Genomic DNA, 19,732 nt, shown 5'->3' with positions numbered 1-19,732 from the left:
CTTTAACATTTTCAAAGTTCTTATTTCTCCAGAGCAGTGCTGCTCATTAGAATTTTGTGCAGTGATAAAAGTGCTCTGCTTTTCCTCTCACCTACCTAAGTCAGATCATTTTACTTCTTCTGCAAAACCTTCCAGTGGCTCACCATTTCTCTTCTGAGTAAAAGCTAAAATTCTCATTATTTACAAAATACTGTGTAGTTAACCCCTTCTTACCCCCCTTTGAATTAATCTCCTGCTCCTTTATCCCATGCTCACTGTCCCAATACACAAACCTCCTTGGTCTTTCTTCAATATGCCTGACATGCTTACCCTTGAGATCTTTTGAAACAATTTTTCCTCTACCTAGAGTACTCTTCCTCCTGATATCTATATAGCTGACTTCCTCATATCTTTCAAGGCTGGCACTCAAATATTACTTGCTCCTTGAGACTTTCTTAACCATTCTATTTCAAATTGTAATCATGTATCGCCTCTCTATTTTCTTACAGCTCCCAGATACTGGACCAGTGAGAGTCCTTTAGTCCTCTTAGAAAGGCCACCTGTTCCCAACAGCCAAACCTTTTGATTACTTGCTACAGTGACACCATAGTGGAGTTATCCATCTTTCCAGAAGGAGTAGAGCTGTGACCTTTGTCATAGTCATTTTCTTTGTCATTGAGACCTAATACTGGACATGCACAAGTTAAAGGAGGAGAGGTTTCAATCCATAATTCAATGGTTTGCAAGGAAGGACAGCATGGGAGAGGAGCTTAACGGAGAAATAGCTGCTTATATCATGGCCTTCAAAAAGCAGAGAGAGAGAGAGTCAAGGCAAGAGCCAGGAAGGAAGATATAACCTTCTGGATCATGCCTACAGTGACACTCCTCTTCCAACCGGGCCCCCATCTTCTAACAGCAATTCAGGTTATAAAGCCCTAATAAGTCAGTCACCTTCCAATGGTCCTGCCTATTATTGCGTTAGGCTTTAGGGGGACATCTAGATATAAACCATAATATTCTGCCCCTGGACCCCAAAAGACTCATGTGCATATCCTTATACAAAATTCATTTAGTCCATCTCTTAAGAGTTGCCAAATCTTTAACAGTTCCAGCATTGCTGAAAAGTCCAAGCCCAGTCTCCTCTGAGACTAAAGAAAACACTTATCTGTGAGCTTCTGTAAAAATCAAGAAGAAAGTTAAACACTGCCAACATACAATTACAATGACACAAAGTAAATATTCCCATTTCAAAACAGAAATAGGAAGTTAAAAAGAAATCATACCAAAGTAAGACCAAAACCCAGCAAGGCAAACATTAAATTTATCCAGGGCAAGCTATAGTAAGATATGAACTTCAAAGGGCTTGGATAGCCCCACCCAAAAGGCATATCCAGTGATTTTAGCCTTTGTGGCTTCTCTCTTCGGCAGGGTTTGCTCACTCCTTGTGGCTTTCCACAGGCATTCCACATTTCTGGCTTCTTCAACTTCTTAGAGTATCCAATGCAATTTTTGCTTCACTTTCACAACTTCACTTAGTATCCTCTCAGGAGGACATTGCCTGGTTCCTCAGGCCTCCTTCTGAAATCTAGATGGAAGTCTCCATGACCCCATAACTCCTGCATTCTGTGTGTGTAAAACTAGTATTACATGGATAATGCCAAGTCTTCCTGATGTTTACAGAGGTCTCTGATTGCCTGAATGGCTGAGCATAGTGAATTGAATCCTGGAGAACCAATTTCCAGGGCACTGGTCCTCCAATAGAGTGCTCTGGGGCTCTCAAAGCAGAGTCATTCACTTTTGAAGGCCAAAGGGTAGGATCTTGCTCTTTCCTGATGTGTCCTCAAGCCATTTTTCTTATTGTCTTAATCTTTTCAGTAACTGTATTCTCCTCTGTTCTAATTTTACAGGACCTTCGTTTCTGGTGAAACTCAAAATTTAAAATCACTCAGCTGTGCTGTATGCTCTTGATTCTCAATATAACACTGACTAACTGCATCCAACAGTACCCATGCCACAGCACAGCATGGATACTGCGCTACCTTGAAATTTCCTCTTCTAGATTAATTAGTCCACCATCTATAATCTCAGTGTCCTGCAAAGTCTGTGGACATGAGAGCAACATGTGGACAAATTTTCTACCAGAGCATAACATATAAACCCTCGAGTCTAGTTGTCACTGGATTATTTGTTGCCAACAGAAACCTCATGAACCTGGTATTTACTGACTACATTTCTGTTAGTATTCTGATCTTCTGAGCTCCAACCAGAATCTCCCATCAAACTTGTCTTATACAATTTTTAGGGATTCTTCTCCAGCCAGCATCTACAAAACTATTCAAATTCTTCTGACAAACTAGTTCTAAAGGTTTCTAAACCATATGTGCAGATATAGTCCTGGAAATCATCCCACTTCTCTAGTACAAAATCTGTTTTAGTCACTTTCTCATTCCTGAGACACAGCTTAAAGGAGGAAAGGTTTATTTCAGTTTATGTTTCTATCAGTAGTCCCCTGGCTCCAAGACAGAATGGCATGGCATAGGGTCATGGTAGAGGAAAGCTGCTCATATCCTGGTATCCAGAAAACAGAGTTAAAGATCCAGGAAGGGGCATATAACCTTTCTGTTCATGCCCACAGTGACTCCTCTTCTGAGTAACCCCATCTTCTAACTGCAATTCAGCTATGATGAACGTTTAATCCAGTCAGCTAGTAATTTCCAGTGGTCTTGCCTGGGATTGCATGAGCCTTGCAGGGGAGGGGCTGTTATCTTGGTTTAAGACACTGAAACTACCAATCAAGGCAGAAAGATTTATTAACATGACATATAGAGTACCATGTTGGAGATCTGAAGTAGAGACTTCAGCTTTCCCCTGAGAGGCAAGGCAGTATCTTTTAAACCTGGGGTAGAGGGCAGAGGTTGGGAGGCGGAATAGAATGAAGAAGTCAAACCTAGAATAGAAGCTAGGCTGCTAGGGGAAGATTTAATCTAAGATTTCAGCCTTTTCTTATAAATAGTAGGAATAAAAAGGATGAAACTACAACAAATTAAGCAGAAATCCAGATCAGTAATATCTACTTTGAGAACCTATAGGCCGTAAGATGAAAAACAGAAGAAATGGATAGATTTCTAGTTATATATGAATTACCAAAGTTGAACAAAGAGAGCCTAAAAGTTCTAAACAACTTACTATCAATTAATGAAATTGAAAATTTAATTAAAAACTTAGCAACAAAGAAAAGCCCAGGTCCTGATGGTTTCACTGCTGAATTCTACAAGACATTTAGAGAAGGACTATTGCCACTACACTTGAAACTCTTCAGTGAAACTGAAAAAAAAAGCAATCTTTCTAAATTCATTCCTGAAAGCAAGCAGCACCTTGAACCCAAAAGCAGAGAAAGACACAATCAAAACAGAGAATGAGAGGCATATCTCCCTAATGAACATAGGTGCAAAAACCCTCAATAAGATACTGGGAAAGACAATGCAGAAGATCATTAAGAAGATCATACACCCTGACCAAATGGGATTTATCCCAGGGGTGCAGTGATGATTCAACATATGCAAATCAATAAATGTAATACACTATATTAATAGAGCCAAAGACAAAAAACACATGATCATCTCAATAGATGCAGAAAAAGCATTTGTCAAAATACAAGACCCATTCATGACAAAAACCAGTAAATGTAAAAAAAGTAAACACAGTAAATAAACACAGTAAATATAAAGGAAGTTTGATGTGAAAGGAAAGTGTCAGGGAAACAATATTTGGGTGAGCTATGTAGGAAATTTAGAGAAATTAGTGAAATGTGTCTGAAAGAATTTGGTGCCCCTATCGGCCTAGTCTGTTTGGTATGATTTAAAGAAACATTTGGTCTGATCTTTAAACATTGGGCCTAAGTCTTTTTGTAGAGAAATTTGCATCTGGGTGTATATCCAGGCTGATTTGTGGGTGAGGATTGCCATGTAAGCTAAAGATGATAGAGGCCAGTACATCCAGCAGTCTTGGGTTAGAGGGGAATTTATCCTGATTAAAGGTTGAAGGTGAGACTGAAGGAGTGTACTAAATGTTGGGCTAGAAATAATTCTTTTATGGAATGCCAGTATTATCAAGAAAAAGAATAGGGAGATACGAAGGTTGGGTAGATTATGGTGAGTTTGGGGGTAGATGAATAGAGATTCAGTGGTATAGAGGATCCTTTAGTCAGGCTGGGAAGTTATCAGGAGAAAAATCTATGAAATCTCCAAGTTGGGAGTCATTAAAGAATAGCATAATAAGATCATAAAGTAGTTTGGGACTGGTCATGGGTTAAATTATGGTTCATTGATTTGGTCAGTTGATCATTGATCATGTTGATCAGTTCTTTCTTGGGTAACTAAGAGGCTGAGAGATATAGGAGTCAAGAATTGGGATTTTTATGTGTATGTCAGGTTTTTTGTTTGTTTGTTTTTGAGACAAGTTAAAACTAAAGTCCAGAGAAATGGATTTAATAGGAAAAACCCAAAAGTTTTGTGGCTACCTGTATAGTAAGGATAACTGTATAGGTTTGTGTCATTTTGGCAGTAAGGATTTAGGGTTGGGGGTTTTGAGGTAGGTCCTATCTCTTGGCAGGATTGATGAGAGTGGGGTTGTCTTCAGGTTTCTGTTTTGTTTTGTTTTGTACACATGGTTGAGCTCAGGTCCGTGCACTTGTGAGGCAGGTAGCGGAACCACTGAGCTACAACCTGGGCCATTGTCTTCAGGTTTTGAGAGTTAAGTTTCAACAAAGTTTTGAAGGTAGTCTCTGAAAGTGGATGCATTGAGGCGGGCAGTGTTGCCAAGAATAAGGGATGCTCATACATCAGTTAGGCCTAGGAGATGGAGTGTGAGCATACATGTGTTTTGTGTTTGTAGCATGAGTTTGGTGAATTTGTATAGGCGGTAAAGAATGAGAGGTATGGACTAGAAGATGTTGAAAGAATGAGCCTGGAGGTTTTTATAATTAACAGAGCCACTGTCACTAACATATAGAGACAACTCAACTACCCCAGAAGCATCGTGACTGTTTTGAAAAGTAGTCTATAAGCTATATTTTTGAATCAAGAAGTTGAACTAGAATCCCAAAATTGAATCCCTTTTTTCGCATTTACATATAGATGAGAAGGTTTATTTGAGCTGGAGAGATCGCGTACTGACATAGGAGTGAGGATTGATTTGAGTTACTTGAAAACAGAAGACAGAAAAAAGGAGGGTAAGTGGTCAATGAGGTCTCCTGAGAGCCTCATATAGGGATTGAGCTATGAGACCAAAGTTTGAGATCTATAACTAGATTAGTGAGCTCTGAAAAGGAAAGAAGATCAGATTTTGATTGGGATAAGGGTTGGGGGTTTTGTGGCCTTGTGTGATTCTTTTATGCAGTCCAAGGTAAATGATCTCAGTCTGAAGCAACTGACCCTTATCTGTAGGTACCCAGTATCCCTTTGTTGTTGGGAAATTAAGTAATTAAGCAGTGTCTGTTATGCACAAATTGAGAGAAGAGCTGTACAATAAAAGTTTATCAACATATTAGATAAAGTAGCTAGGGTTTTAGGGGAAGAGAGACTAGGGGTCTTTGATGGCTAGTATTTGTCTAAAACGGTGTGGTCTTTTGCAGAATCCCTGAGGAAGGATGATTTTAAGTGAGTTTTTGAGGATCCATCAAGGTAAAGGCAAAATGATTTTTGGAACTGAGGTGAAGAGGGGTAGTAAAAAATATTTTTGAAGTTAAGAACTGTAAAATGAGAAGTATCTTTCTGTGTTGTAGAAATAATATTGGCTGGATTAGGCAATAGGGTGGCAATGATTAGGGAGATTTCATTGATAGTGTATAGTTTCTGGACTAGATAACAGGTTCCATGTGGTTTTTTAATGGCTAAGATAGGAGTGTCATAAGGAGAACTGGTGAGTTTAAGAAATCAGGTGAAGAGGAATTTGAAAATAGTGGATTGGAGTCCCCATGTGGACTGTGAATTAAGGGAATCTTGTGTCTTCTTGGGAAAGCAAGTGGGGTCTTTGAGGGTAAACGTAAGAGGAGTGTGATGAGAAGTGAGTGAGGAAGGTATCCCATACAACAAGGTTGTCTTGTTGGAATAGAATATGAGGTAAGGTTTGTGTGATCTCAGTTGAGCAGAGTGGAGGGCTAAGGAGAAGCTAAGTTTAGGGAGCTCTGGATGGTAATGGTAGAACCTAATTGTGGAAGTGTATCTTGTCCCATTAATAGAGTGAGACAGGTTGGGAGTGGTAGAAAGGAAAATAATTTTTAAGGTGTGAGACAGAAGCTTGGTACAGAGTGGTACCATTAACCCCCATAATAGAGACAGAAGAGCAGAATAAATGTCTCACATATTTTTGTTAAAACAAATATATCCCAATATCAAAAGAAAAGAGATGTACTTACCTACTACTTTTAGACAAATCCTGGGTGTAGAGGTCACAGGGTTTTAAGAATTGGGGCTTAACTCGATGTTAACAGCATGTCCTAGCAGACTGGGAAAGGACAAGTCCAAGTTGGTAAAGGTGGCCACCAGGAGAAGACCAGCATCCTATGCCTCCTGAGGGTCCAGACCAAGAGGGAAATTCCACAGACCAAGTTGAAAGGACCAAGACCGAGTACTAGGATTTTTGGACAGACAGAAGAAAATGGCAAGTTCCTCTGGGGAAGACCTAGAGATTCTCCCAACTCCAAGGAGATGACTCTCTGGATCAGAGAGGATGTTGGTGTGTGTGGAAGGACAGCAACAGTAAGGGTGGCCTTATGGATTGGTCCCCTCACAAAGATCTCCTGCATTTCAGTACCAAATATTAGGTTGATTAAGTCTAGGAGATGACAGATGGAGGCAGAAAGATTTATTAGCACAACATGTACAGCAGTATGTTGAGGATCTAAAGGACACCCCTGAGAGGCAGGGCAGCAGCTTTTAAACCTAAGGTAGGGAGTGGAGCTTGGGCTGGGGAACAAAGTTAGCTGGTTTTAAACCTAGAATAGAAGTTAAGCTGCTCGTGGGGAGGTGGTTTAAGCTAACAGGACACGTGGATATAAATAACTTGCTTTTAGAGTTTCACAGTCCAGCTAACATAATCAGAGCTTTTACTGACGATTGTTAGAAACTATTTCTCTGTTCTATTTTGCAACCACAGATGTCAAAGGCAGTTAAAGAAAGCTATATCTAGTTGAGCCAGGGACAATTTTTAGCCCTGGGCTGTATCCCCTTTAACGTGTTCATGACAGGGCTATAATTAGTACGTCTTACTGCCAAATGGCTCTAATTTGAATTTGATCATTCCCGCTGGCTTAAACCACTGGTAGTACATGCATGACTGTCCCATTGGGCAGCTTGTACCACTAATCGGGTAGTCTTTAAGTTTATAATAATGAAAAGAAAAGCATTGATTCTGTAATCAGATGTTATCATATTACAGTTCCTTAAGGAAAATGTTAAAATGATATAAAAAATTATAATACAGTTAATTTGTGGTACAACCATTGTAAATACATACTATATATACACCAGAATGGGGAACTTGTAAGCTTTACATATTAATGTTTAGAGAATTATCAATAAGCTCTTCATGAATAAATTTCTTTTAACTTAATGAAATAGATTTGTTGATTATTATAATAATTTTAAATGATATGAATAGCATTTATATTTATATTTGGGTGGAAATTACTCAAATTTAAGCAGCTAACTAGATTTCATTCACTTATAAATCTTTTTTTTTGAGACAGGGTCTCACTATACAGTTGAGACTGATCTGGAACTCACTATGTAGCCCAGGCTGGTCTCGAACTCACAGCAATCCTCTTGGCTCAGCCTCCCGAGTGCTGGGATTACAGGCGTGTGCCCAGCTATAGACATCTAAAGTAATTTTGTTAGTAAAAAGACCAATAAAAGTGATTAGATACATTCATAGTACCAGTGGTTGAGGCCAGCATGAATGTGTTAAGCCAAACCCTGTGAGAAAAAAAATTATTTAGTAGAAAGAATACCAGACTTAGAACTGGAAATCGAGGATTTGAGTTCCTTTTTGGCCACTCACTGTCCAGGAAACCTTAGCAAAGTCTCTTTAACCGTAGACCTTCTACTCATCTCTAAAATGAATGGATTAGAGTTATTTTTCAAGTGATTTCTGAATCGTGCTTTCTCTGGTACTGTAAGATGTAAATATGCTGAGCTAGAGAGCTGTGGAAATGACACAGGGCATGCCCTACTCAAGTATGAATGTGTTAATATGGCACACATAACCTACTTTTCCTGTAGGTTGAGTGAGAGCTCTAAATATGTTTCACTTTTATATTTATTGAGGGAAAAATAGGAGATACTCTATTCAGTATTTAAAAAGTCACACTATCCCTTATAGAATATTTTTCTTTTTATTCCTAGGAATAGAAATGCTTTACAAATATTTGAGTCATAACACCCTCATTTTACATATGAGCAAGTGGGAAATCAACGGACTTTTAAAGTCTTTCACTTAAGTAAATAAGAAATATCTTTTTTAATGAATTCTCTGCAGATGACCACAATCTTTCTAAATCTGGGTGGTAGTATAAAAGACTCTCAGTTCAGTTCCAGATCACTGCGACCGGTGATTGGTGACTTTGGAAATCATTTTACAATCAGGGAAACTGAAGCATATCAAAGCAGAACTAAAGATACCTTATAAAGCTGACTTCCTTGTCTCTTTTAGGGAAAAGCTCAGTAAGTTCTTACCTATGGAATAAATACTGTCTTCAAATGCCTCCAGAGAAAATTACCTACTGTTCCTCAGTCATTGGTACCAGTGATTCATATTTCTAACCATGAAGAAATTCTTCCCTTCAAGTCATGCTGTTGCTTCATCATTCTGTAGCTTCAGGTCATTTTTAGTTGATGTTTAAGCCTAAGGTTACAAACATTAGCTATTTGGATTTTTTTCTTTATGTTGCCTATCCCAGTATTTTCCAATTATCTTTACGTCTTGTTATACATTAAAAGATAACACATTGTATAAAGTGGTGATTTTATATAGATTAAGGATAGATGAGGTATCTAATCAGCCTCAAGTACCCAACCCAGTTGGTTCTATCTGCCCAATCCTTACCTTCTTACCCTGTCCACCAAACTACCTGGACAATCCAGGTCTCTCTCATATTTATAAGTTTTCCTTGTATAGTCCACATATTACTGTGCTTATTACTCACTTATCTGTTTTCCATGTGGCAAATATCCTCTAGGCTTTAAAATTATTTTATATTATGGAAGAAAAGTCTTCCTGTCCTAAAAGAAGTAGGAAGAAAAGAAAACCCACAATTTTTTAAAAAAATTAACTTTATTGGTACATTTTAGGTATACATTATGATTACATTCATTGGGAATTCGTACCTATACACAATATATCTTAGTTCTTATTTTTTCCCATTCCCCTTCCCTCCCTCCCTTCCACCCCTCCACCCTTCCTTCCCCTCCAGCCCTTCCTATTTACGAAAGCTTTGTTTCTAATTTTTCCTTCTTTTCTCATGTTTTTTTCTCTCCCTTCTTTCCATCCCCTCTCCCTTCCCCTCTCTCTTTTTCCCTTCCCCTTTGCACCTTTGCTTCCTATTGTGCATTGAGTCCATACTCTTATTTTTCTTTTCTTTTTCTGTACTGGGAATCAAACTCAGGATCTTGCACTTGCGAGGCAGGCTGCAGCACCACTGAGGTAGATTCCTGGCCCTTAAGGCCATACTCTTCAGTGAAATAAGTACGACAGACATGTATGATAGATAATGAAAATCAACAATTTCAACATCCTGCTTCTAAATTACTTGTGGTTTTTCTATAAAATGGAATATTACTCAGCCATAAAGAATGAGAAAATAGATTCATTCATAGGAAAATGGATACATATTGAAGATATACTCCTAAGTGAAATAAATAAGTCACACATGTGTAAATACTGAATAGTTTCCCTGGTGTGAATAATCTGCAACAATGCATAGGATTCTAATAAGATTGCTGACATTTAGAAATGGGAAGAAAGGAGCTAAAGGTGTAGGGAAGGTGGGATGGGTAGGGGAAGAGTAAAAAGGGAAAAGAAAAAAATGTGAGAGAATGAAAAGATGAAAATAAAGTGTTTGTAGATGGGGAGGGGAGGAGGAGGTGAAGGGAGGGCAGAGGTAAGGGGAAAAAATGAGAATCAAGACCTGTCATGTAGAGGTACAAGATCCCAACAATGAATGTAACTGTACTGTATCCCTAAAATGTACCAATAAACTCAATTAAAGCTGAAAAAAAATAAATTACTTCTTGCCAGCATTGACATAGGGTAAGCTATTTATTTATTTATTTAACAAATATATACTAAGCAGCAACTATATGCCAGGTACTGTGTTAAACTCTGAAAACACAGCTGTGAATACAACAGTTATGGACATTATACCTTCATTTTTAAAAAACCATCATCAACATGTTTGTTAGATCTTCTACCATATTTTAAGCCTCCAGGCAAAAAAAAAATTACGAAATTTCTAGAAATTTAGACTTGAAAGGGGCCAAGGAAATATTTTCTAGTGTTTCGATTTTAGAGATGGAGACACTGAGGTGTAGACTTGTGAGGGCCCTTCTTTAAAGGATTTAAAAACTCCATAGGTTCCACAGGCTCTTTTTTTTTTTTTTTTTGTCCCAGGGATCCAATTCGGGTCCTTGTGCTTGTGAGGCAGGCAGAGGCACCAGTGAGCTAAATCCCTAGCCCTCCAGAAGCTCTCTGATTTATTCTATTTCCCAGTAGTTTTGGGGATCTTCCCTGTTAATCTATCTTGTCTATGATTTATAGTCCATATCGAGGCACTATTTCTAGATCAGTACCCTAGGTCTAGACTTCTACATTAACCCTTTTGAATTTAAGAACAAAGTGAAATGAATGAGCAACCTTCCTTGACTGCTACCATAAAAATACAGTGGCTGATTCTTGCCAAGTGTGACTTATTTCATAACATCCACACTCTGTGGCCTGATTTTTCTCCTATGCCCACTGGGAGGCGCTGATGAGGCTCTGGGAAACATCCCCTCTTGAATGGGTTCATATTAGTGTCATAGCACCCTATTTTTATCTTACTGATTCAGACTGGGATTAGAGGGGTTTTGGAGAATTTCTGACAGTAGGATCCATAGATTGCTTCTGTTCCCTTTCTGCACTCTGATGGGTCTTCAGAAGGCCCCCGAATCTTCTGCACCATAAACATACCTGACTCTTTCCATCATTCTTCATGGTGTTGATTTTCAGGCCACTCTATACTCATCTGCTTAGTCCCCTCTGTCTGTGCAGTGTTTTCTTGATCTTCCTCTGGAAAGAGGGAGAAGATCGAGTGTCAGTATTGAATGCTACTCTCCTGAATAGTGTAACTACCTTCCAGTCACCTCTCAGTTTTGCTTCTCAATCTATTTGTTTTTTTCCTAACTTAAAATGACATTAGTTTTTTTCAGTAGTCACAGTTTATGGCTAGCTCATCTTAAACTTATATATTTCAAAAATAAGTGAATAAAAATATATAAATATTGATTTGGCTCATAAGCCAAACATGTGTTGATCTCTGCTATGGAAAAATAATCATCAGGCCAGCCAGAAAATGGGAGAAATAAAAAATAAAAGCAAGAATCCACTAAACTATCCATCCCTCTTGGCTTTTCTTCTCCCAGAAGCTTAGAAATTTTAATGGTATAGGGGTTGAGATTGAAATTTAAGAGTTCACTGACTAATTTCATTTCTTTCTTATGTCCCATATCTTATTTCCTCGACAAAGCCAGTTTTAATGCTTTCAGCATGTTACACGTTAATGTTATACATTAGAGCTGGAGATTTTAGGAAGACATTGGATTCTTCCTCTTTACTGATAAAATTGTACTCCAGGAAGCTTCTTGTAGCTATTTTTTTTCCTTATACTCTGAAAAAGAGTTTTTTCTCGCTTTTACCTATGAAGACAATTAAAAACAGGATTAGAAGAAGTTTTAAAAAATAGGAATAAAATAAACCAGATTCCACCAAATACAACAGAATTTTTTGTGATTTTGAATTATAATTCCTTCAAATCTAGTCATAAGTATGTATGTGTGTGTATTTAAAGAGTTATAATCAGGGCTGGGGATTTAGCTCAGTGGTTCTGGAGCCTGCCTCACAAGCACAAGGACTCAAGTTCAATCTCTGGTACAAAAAAAAGTTATAATCATAGTAATATATCATTTATGTTCTAAGTTTTAATATTCTATCATAAACCCACTTCCATGTTTCTACACATGTCCTATTTTAATAACTGTAGTATTCCATCAAGCTAAATGTACAACAATATATTTATGATGTAATATTAGCTTTAAAGAACAGTTAATTTATAAAACACTCAATAGTAGTGGTGATGAACCCTCTCGGTCACCGCATGAGCCAAGGCATCTCAGCAGCTAAGCGTTGGATATACAGGTTCAACTGCAGCGTTGGCACTGTTTGACAAATAAGTGGGTTTTGGGTTGTAGTTTATGCTCTTGATCTCTAAAGGGTTCACCGTCACTGCTCTAGAGTCTCACCATCCTTTGGGCAGTCACAGTCTTCCTAGTATTTAGCTTAAGCACAGCATGTATAATCTAATAGAAAGAAACTAATGTTCTTTTGTTTTTCTTAAAGTACCAGAATTGAGCTCAGGACGTTGTGCTTGCTGGGCAGGTACGGCACTGCTGAGCTACATCCCTGGCCCAGAAAAATAATATTCTTGATATCTGAATCAATAGCTTATTTAGGAAATTAGGACCTGTCCTGACATCTCACTTTATTCTCTTTCCCAGAGACCATTTTCTTCTTTTAAATTTCTGTTATATTCTATACTGATGTTGATCTGTAGCATCTTTTTCCTAAATTTAGGGGATTTATGATATTTGATTTCTTCCCAAAATATTTCAAACAGATGAAGTAGACAAAATTATTAAGTATTTCCTGAATTGACTTCTCAGGGGATGAATAAACTGTCCAGGCTGGACTTTTCTGTTTCTCAGTATGATCACTCACAGGTACCTACTGCTTAACCAGAAGTAACATGCTAAGTATAACATTATTTCCAATTTTTCCTCCTCACTGTACTCCTGGGCCTATCTTGGCTGGAAAAGTGGGTGCAGGAGTGAGGAAGCCTCTGCCTCCCTGCTTACTGTTGTGATGATATGTTCACTGCTCTCCTTGCTAGATTATAGATAAGGTACAAGAAACACCAACAGAGGCAGACAGGCACACACAAATTTAGACAGATTGCATAAGATAAGGAGGGAGCCAACAGGAGTTTATTGCTTCTCTTTTTATTCATGAGAGAAGATTTTGAGAGATACTTCAGTAAAGTGAAGGAAACCAAAAGTTCAGTATGGGAATTAGAGGGGCATCTTCTTTCTAGTCAAGAATTGGATATGAAAAAAATGCAAGAATTTTTGAACATATCAGTAAATGAGGGCAATAGCCCTAAATAGTTGCCAAAACAGATGTAGACTATTAATTTGCAAACTGTTGAAGAATACCTACTTATTAATAGCTGAATTGGAAAGTGAGAAGAGCGATGGAATTGAGATTTTGTTTGAGGTTGGTAGAGAGAATTGAAGCTAGGGATGACAATATTTCTGATGTATGCCTCAACAGCATCTTTGACTGCTATGTTAGGAAGAAAAAGTGGGGTTAGGAACAGGGCTGGATGTGGTAAATCAGCTACTATAGGATTCCTGAACACTTCAGAAGCATATTAAGAGCCGGGGATTTAGCTCAGCGGTTCGGTGGCCTGCCTTGCAAGTGCAAGGACCCGAGTTCAATCCCTGGCACCAAAACAAAAAAAAGAAGCATATTAAGAAACTTGCTCCTGAGCTATGACGAGGATGAGCTCCTATGCTAGGCTAGGATGCGAGATCGTACTGAGAAGCACTCCACAAAGCCAGACTCACCTGTGGATGTGAAGACACAATCTAGGCAGACTCCTCCAACCGTGCCACCGCCCCTCACCACCCAGAGAGCCCCAAGAACCAGCTCATTTACACCCACATTAACTAATGGCACCAGCCGTTCACCAACAGCTTTGAATGGTGACCCCTTGCCACACAATGGCTTTAGCAATGGGCCTTCCTCCTCTTCCTCCTCTTCTCTGGCTAGTCAATAGTTGCCCCCAAGCCTGTGGCGCCACACAGGGCAGCAAGCTCAAATGGTTCCTTACTACCCTGCAGCAGTTTGGTAATGACATTTCACCAGAGATCGGAGAGAGAGTCCTCACCCTCATACTAGGACTGGTGAACTCCACTTTGACAATTGAAGAATTTCATTGCAAACTCCAAGAAGCTACTAACTTTCCACTGCGACCTTTTGTCATCCCATTTTTGAAGTCCAACTTGGCACTTGCTGCAGCGTGAGCTTGTCAACTGTACAAGGCTGGCCAAACAGAACCCTGCCCATTACCTCACCCAGCATGAACAGCTGCTTCTGGATGCCAGGACCACCTACCCTGTTGACTCCTCAGAGTTGCTTCTTTATGTGAATGAAATCAGGAATGCCACCCTGCCTTGCAAGCACAAGGACCTGAGTTCAATCCCCGGTACCAAAAAAAAAAAAAAAAAAAAAAAAAAAAAAAAAAAAAAAGAAAAGAAAGAAAACAGGAAGTGGCAAACTCCAGACAGAACCAAAAAAAATGGCTTTGACAGCCTTTGCACTCACAGCATCCAAGCAAGCGACCATGCACTATTAGCCCCAGCCAGAGGTACAGTCCAAATAACAGCTTGTCCTACCAGTCCAGTGGCCTGCCTCACCCTACAAACCTCCACCTCAGCATTACCATTTGGATGATATGGTCATTGTCCACCCCTACAGGGACTCCTATCGCCACCCCAGCCACAGAGACTTTAGGGACACAAACAGATCTATGGGCTTGCATGGCACACGTCAAGAAGAAATGATTGATCACAGACTGATGGACCGAGAATGGGCAGAAGAGTGGAAACATCTTGATCATCTGTTAAACTGCATAGTGGACATGGTAGAAAAAATGAGGCACTCGTTCACCATCCTGAGGTGATTTCAGGAGGCTGACCGGGAGGAGCTGAATTACTGGGCCCGTCGGTAGAGTGATGCCAAGGACCTGAAGAAGGGTGGTGGCGGCGGCAGCAGCCACTCCAGCCGGCAGAGCCCAGCCAACCCAGTTCCCGTTGCATCAGATGTGCATCAGGAATTCCTTCACAGGCCCGCGTCTGGATACGTGCCAGAGGAGATCTGGAAGAAAGCTAAATTGCTGGAATTGTGGCCGTAAAGCAAGTGCGAGCTGCAGTGGGTGTAACACAGCACAATGCTGTGGCTCCTTTTGCCAGCACAAAGACTGGGAGAAGCACAACCACGTCTGTGGACAGACCCTGCAGGCACTGCAACAGGGAGGCACACCTGCCATCAGTCACCTCCTCCGTCACACCCAGCAGCGGGGCTGGGAGCCCGATGGACACACCACCAGCAGGCACTCAAGGTCAAGCACCCGGGGAACACCTTCCACCATAGAGACAACCCCTTGCTAGACGTGAACTCATAACTGTCAGAGGAAAGACAACGGAACCAATATGAAACCAATTCCTCATCCTCAGATGCTCAAAGTCATGTTTCTGTTTGTCTGTTTGTAGATGAATTATCCTATTTCAGTGCTTCAGCAAGAGCAAATCTAACTGTATCTTGAGGCTGTAGTAAAACGCAGAGGGCCATTAATGGGTCGTAATGACTTATTGTGGATAACAAAGATATCTGTTCTTTAGAGAACTGAAAAGAGAGCAGAGAATATAACATGAAATGCTAGATTTGACCTCCTCCCTGTTAGTTTTAAGTAGCTGGGATTTTAAACTAGATGACCTTATTAACCAATGCTTTACCAAACAGCAAACCAAGAGATTGCTAATTGCTGTTGGAAGCAAAAATGCTAATATTAAAAGTCACAATGTTCTGTATATACAATAATAATAAAAAAGACGAAACCCCTCAAGGGCATGAGTACTGTATACAGCAGTAGACATTTTAACCAGAAGGTGAATGTCATCCGTGGGTTGCTAATTGAACTTTGAAGAGCCGCTACAAACACGCAGATGTGCAGCAGACTGGAAGGAGACACAGACGTTCAGTTTTTTTCCTGTTTCTGAAAAGAAAGAATAATGTCCAGGTGAACAGAATGAAAAATGAAAGATGATTTGCAGTGGGATATACGAATACAGCAGCAAGAAAAAAAATGCCATAACACTGAGGCTCCTTTTTATACATATGTATGCACACATACATACCCACCGAAGTAGAGACTCAGCCCGCAGATAATTAGCATTCTGGCAGCTTCGACATCAGCCAGCTGCCCTAAATAACCCTTCAACGTTTCTTCACTTTTATAAGGTTCCACAGAGTAAGACATTGGGTCTATTCCAGCTCATTCATTTTATACTGAAAAACAATTTTTAAAAAATGGTGGCTGCACCTCGAGCCCCTTTCCAAAAATTTTCAACTCCAACCTGTTTGGATTTTGAATTAAAAACTAGTAGTTCTCTTGGTATTAAAATACTTCTGTCTTGTGAGGTTTCCTAATGGTGTTTTTCTTGTAAATGTGTTGCACAAATGTGAAGATGCATATTAGTTTATCCATATGCCCACATTTAGTCTCTTTATTCGTAGTTGGTGAGAAACCTGTATCTTTCTATGCTGCTTTTATATCTGTATGTATTAGTGATATTTTTCTAGTAGTTAAAAAGAAAGAAAAACTTTTTGGTTGTCCTTAGGAAAAGAAAAAAGCTATTTTTCAGAGCTGCTATTTCACTCTCTTACTGGATTTTTTCCCCTGAGAACCAGCATGCTTCACGGAATGCTAACATATTGGTGTTTTTGTAAGAGGATGTACATAAATATATTTTGCACTGTCACCATGACTCCCTTGGCATGCTTTTTTTTCCCCCAAGCAAACGTTTTAAAATATGCTAGAGCCATTTCACCAATTTTAGCTGTAGCATACAGTAGTAGTGGAATTTTTCTTCTTTTTTCTTTTTTTTTTTGGAGGGGGGTAATCATTATTAGGGACTTTTTTTAAAAAATAAGATATCCCACTTTAAAAAGAAAGAGTGCATATATATTGCTGTAAGGTCGTTTAAGTATTTCTAATTTTTAAAAAAGAAAAAAAAGTCATTAGAGCTCCAAATGCTGAGGTGTAGACTGACAGCTTTAACACTGCTGAATGCTAGGTTATATAGTATTCTTACAAAAAGGGAAGTCAGCCAAAGACTGATCTGATGGACCAGAATCGGAATTTTGAAAAGTACCAGTACTACTTTCCAAATGATCATCAGGTTAAACATGTTCAGCAAGGTATAGTGTGAATCCATTTACCCTTCGTTGTCCAGGGTCCAGACCAAAACTACTTGTTAGTTTTGAGCACAGTAGCCCAGGATGTGGTTGTTGCTTTTCCAGAGTCAGCAGGGCTGCAGTCTGTGTAAACCACCAAAGTTGACAAGGCTGGGAGACACTTCTCCTTATACATGTACACCAGGCATTTCCTTACAAACTGAAAACGATCCATTAGCTTCGGGGGTAGGGGATTAATATAACCATGGGATGCATTTTTAAGTGGTTTTTAAGTTATCTGCATAGAGGCAATCCTCAAATGGTTTTAAGTCTCTTAAATCTAATGTTTTTCTTAAAGCATTCCCCCCATATCTTTATATACAAATTGTTTTTAATTTCATTTGAATAATGTTACCTTTTAATGGCTTTTTAGTTTAGAAAATTCTGATGAGCAAATAAATATATCTATCTGCATGTTGGAAGTCCATCTGCCAGCACACCTGCTTATAAAAGCACATACCAGCCTCTCAATGGGTTTTATCTTGGTGCTCCCAGAATCCTTTGACCTCAGTCTGCTTTGTAGTCTACTTGTGACACTGGACAGTCCTTTCTTACAGAGCTATGATATGTTCTAGGCTATGAAAGGTTAAATAATCCCCAAAATGAGATTTCTCATACCCACACATCTTTAGAAGCTGTGATGTATGTGAAACAGCATTGTTATTCTTCTTAACACTAGTGTGTAAAATAAGAATTAGTACAGTATGTTTCATTACTTTTTAATTCAGGGCACCCTGAGTGAAAACAAATTTTTAAAAAATCCCTAACTCTGAGCTCTAACTCTGATTCTTCTTCCTCCTTCCCTTCCTTCTCCTCCTCTTCCTCTCTTCCTGTTTTGTTACATTCTCCTCAGTGGGATAAAGTTTCACCGTACCTCTGACAGCATGTGTATTGCACCAGTAGCTAACAAAAATTGGTCTAATAAAACCAAATGGGCACAAAAGAACCAGGATACCAAAGGTTCACCTCATACAGCTGCAAACCATATCACTTCTTGGTAACAATGCAGACCTCATAAACCTAAACAAGAGAAAGAAAAAACTTTTGTTACTTTCCTTTTTTGCTTGTCACTTATATAAAGGCTATGTGAGACTATAATTTGTAGGTATTACACATTTTTAAAAAGTCATCTTCATTGGATAGAATTGAATGGTGGTCGCTGATAGGAATAGGGTGTTCTCTATCTCTTCTCTCTGTCTCTTACTCTTCTCTTTTTCTTTTTCTCTGTCATAAGAATGTGTGTGACTGGGCCATCTTTTAAAACTTTTTTTTTAATGTGTAGGTGAATGTCTTGGGGATTTAAAAATTTCAAGGTTGGTTTACTTATGCAAAGCATGCCTACGTCTGGAATAATTAGGGAAAGAAAGTGACTCCATGTTGTCCGAATTTCACAAGGTACAGAAAAAGAAATTGGAGACTGTTGAAATCCCGATTCGAAGTAATTTTTTTAAACATTATTTTGGGTTCTGCGATATTATTGTGAAAAATTAAAGTTGTTGTGCAATGCTTATTTCAGATGTGTACCACAAGTTAATGTAGACTAACACTGGGGGATGGGGTCTTAGGCATCATGCTTCTGTCAGCAAACTTTTGAGATTTTAAGTTTACTATGTCTGAACTGTGGTTTCTTGTTTATCCTTTTTTCCTTAGTTGGACTGTAATGTATGGTCTGTCAACCTGTGAATCTTTAAAGTATGATTCAGGTATTGTTGTATTCTTTACTGTGTAATAAAAAAGTTAAAAAAAAGAAACTTCTAACTTTTAAATGAAAACAAGTGACTATAATTTATTCTAAGAATATTTTTATGTATTAATGATTTCTAATAAGGACAGTAATCACCAGTTTACAAAAATCCACACCTATAGGTTCAAAATGGAAGACCTAGTTTTAATTACAGATTTTTATCCCCAGAATTACAATGTGCCCTGACTTTGTTTACATTACTTCAGTGCTATCTTATCAAATAATTTCTTGGATTTCCTTTTCTCTTTTTATCTGTGACTAGCTGTATTAATTCTTCCCTTTATTCACAAATGTGTCCTAAACAGTTTTAGAAATACCATAACCAGGCATTCATGGGCTTGCTAGCTGAGCTTATCCAGATGATCTCTTCTTGCTACCTAATTTAGATAACTGCAATATTAACTTTAGGAAGTGGATGTCAATTCTTGTTCCCTTACTAGAAGTTTTCCTGTCCTGACCTCTGTTGCCAGATTATTGTCAATATTATTAAGACTTTGGAGCTTATCTTATAAGGTTAGAACTTCAGGGATCTGAATAGATGTAGCCAACTAAATTAATATATATTAAAATAAAACTGAGCCCAAACATCATGCAGAATATGTGTGTATGTATGTATGTATGTGT

The 19,732-nt window shown here is 38.7% G+C and overlaps 1 protein-coding gene and 1 pseudogene across 4 annotated transcripts in view; both read left to right on the top strand.

Annotated features, from left to right (window-relative positions):
- Positions 1-19,732, top strand: part of Arhgef9 (Cdc42 guanine nucleotide exchange factor 9) — a 209,908-nt gene that overhangs the window by 109,597 nt on the left and 80,579 nt on the right. The window lies entirely within an intron of this gene.
- Positions 13,808-15,603, top strand: LOC104867768 (annotated as a pseudogene).

Source organism: Fukomys damarensis, unplaced genomic scaffold (genome assembly GCF_012274545.1).
Source record: "Fukomys damarensis isolate Sample0158 unplaced genomic scaffold, DMR_v1.0_HiC HiC_scaffold_39, whole genome shotgun sequence".
Taxonomy (NCBI): Eukaryota; Metazoa; Chordata; class Mammalia; order Rodentia; family Bathyergidae; genus Fukomys; species Fukomys damarensis.
This window is presented reverse-complemented; position numbering and strand designations above follow the sequence as displayed.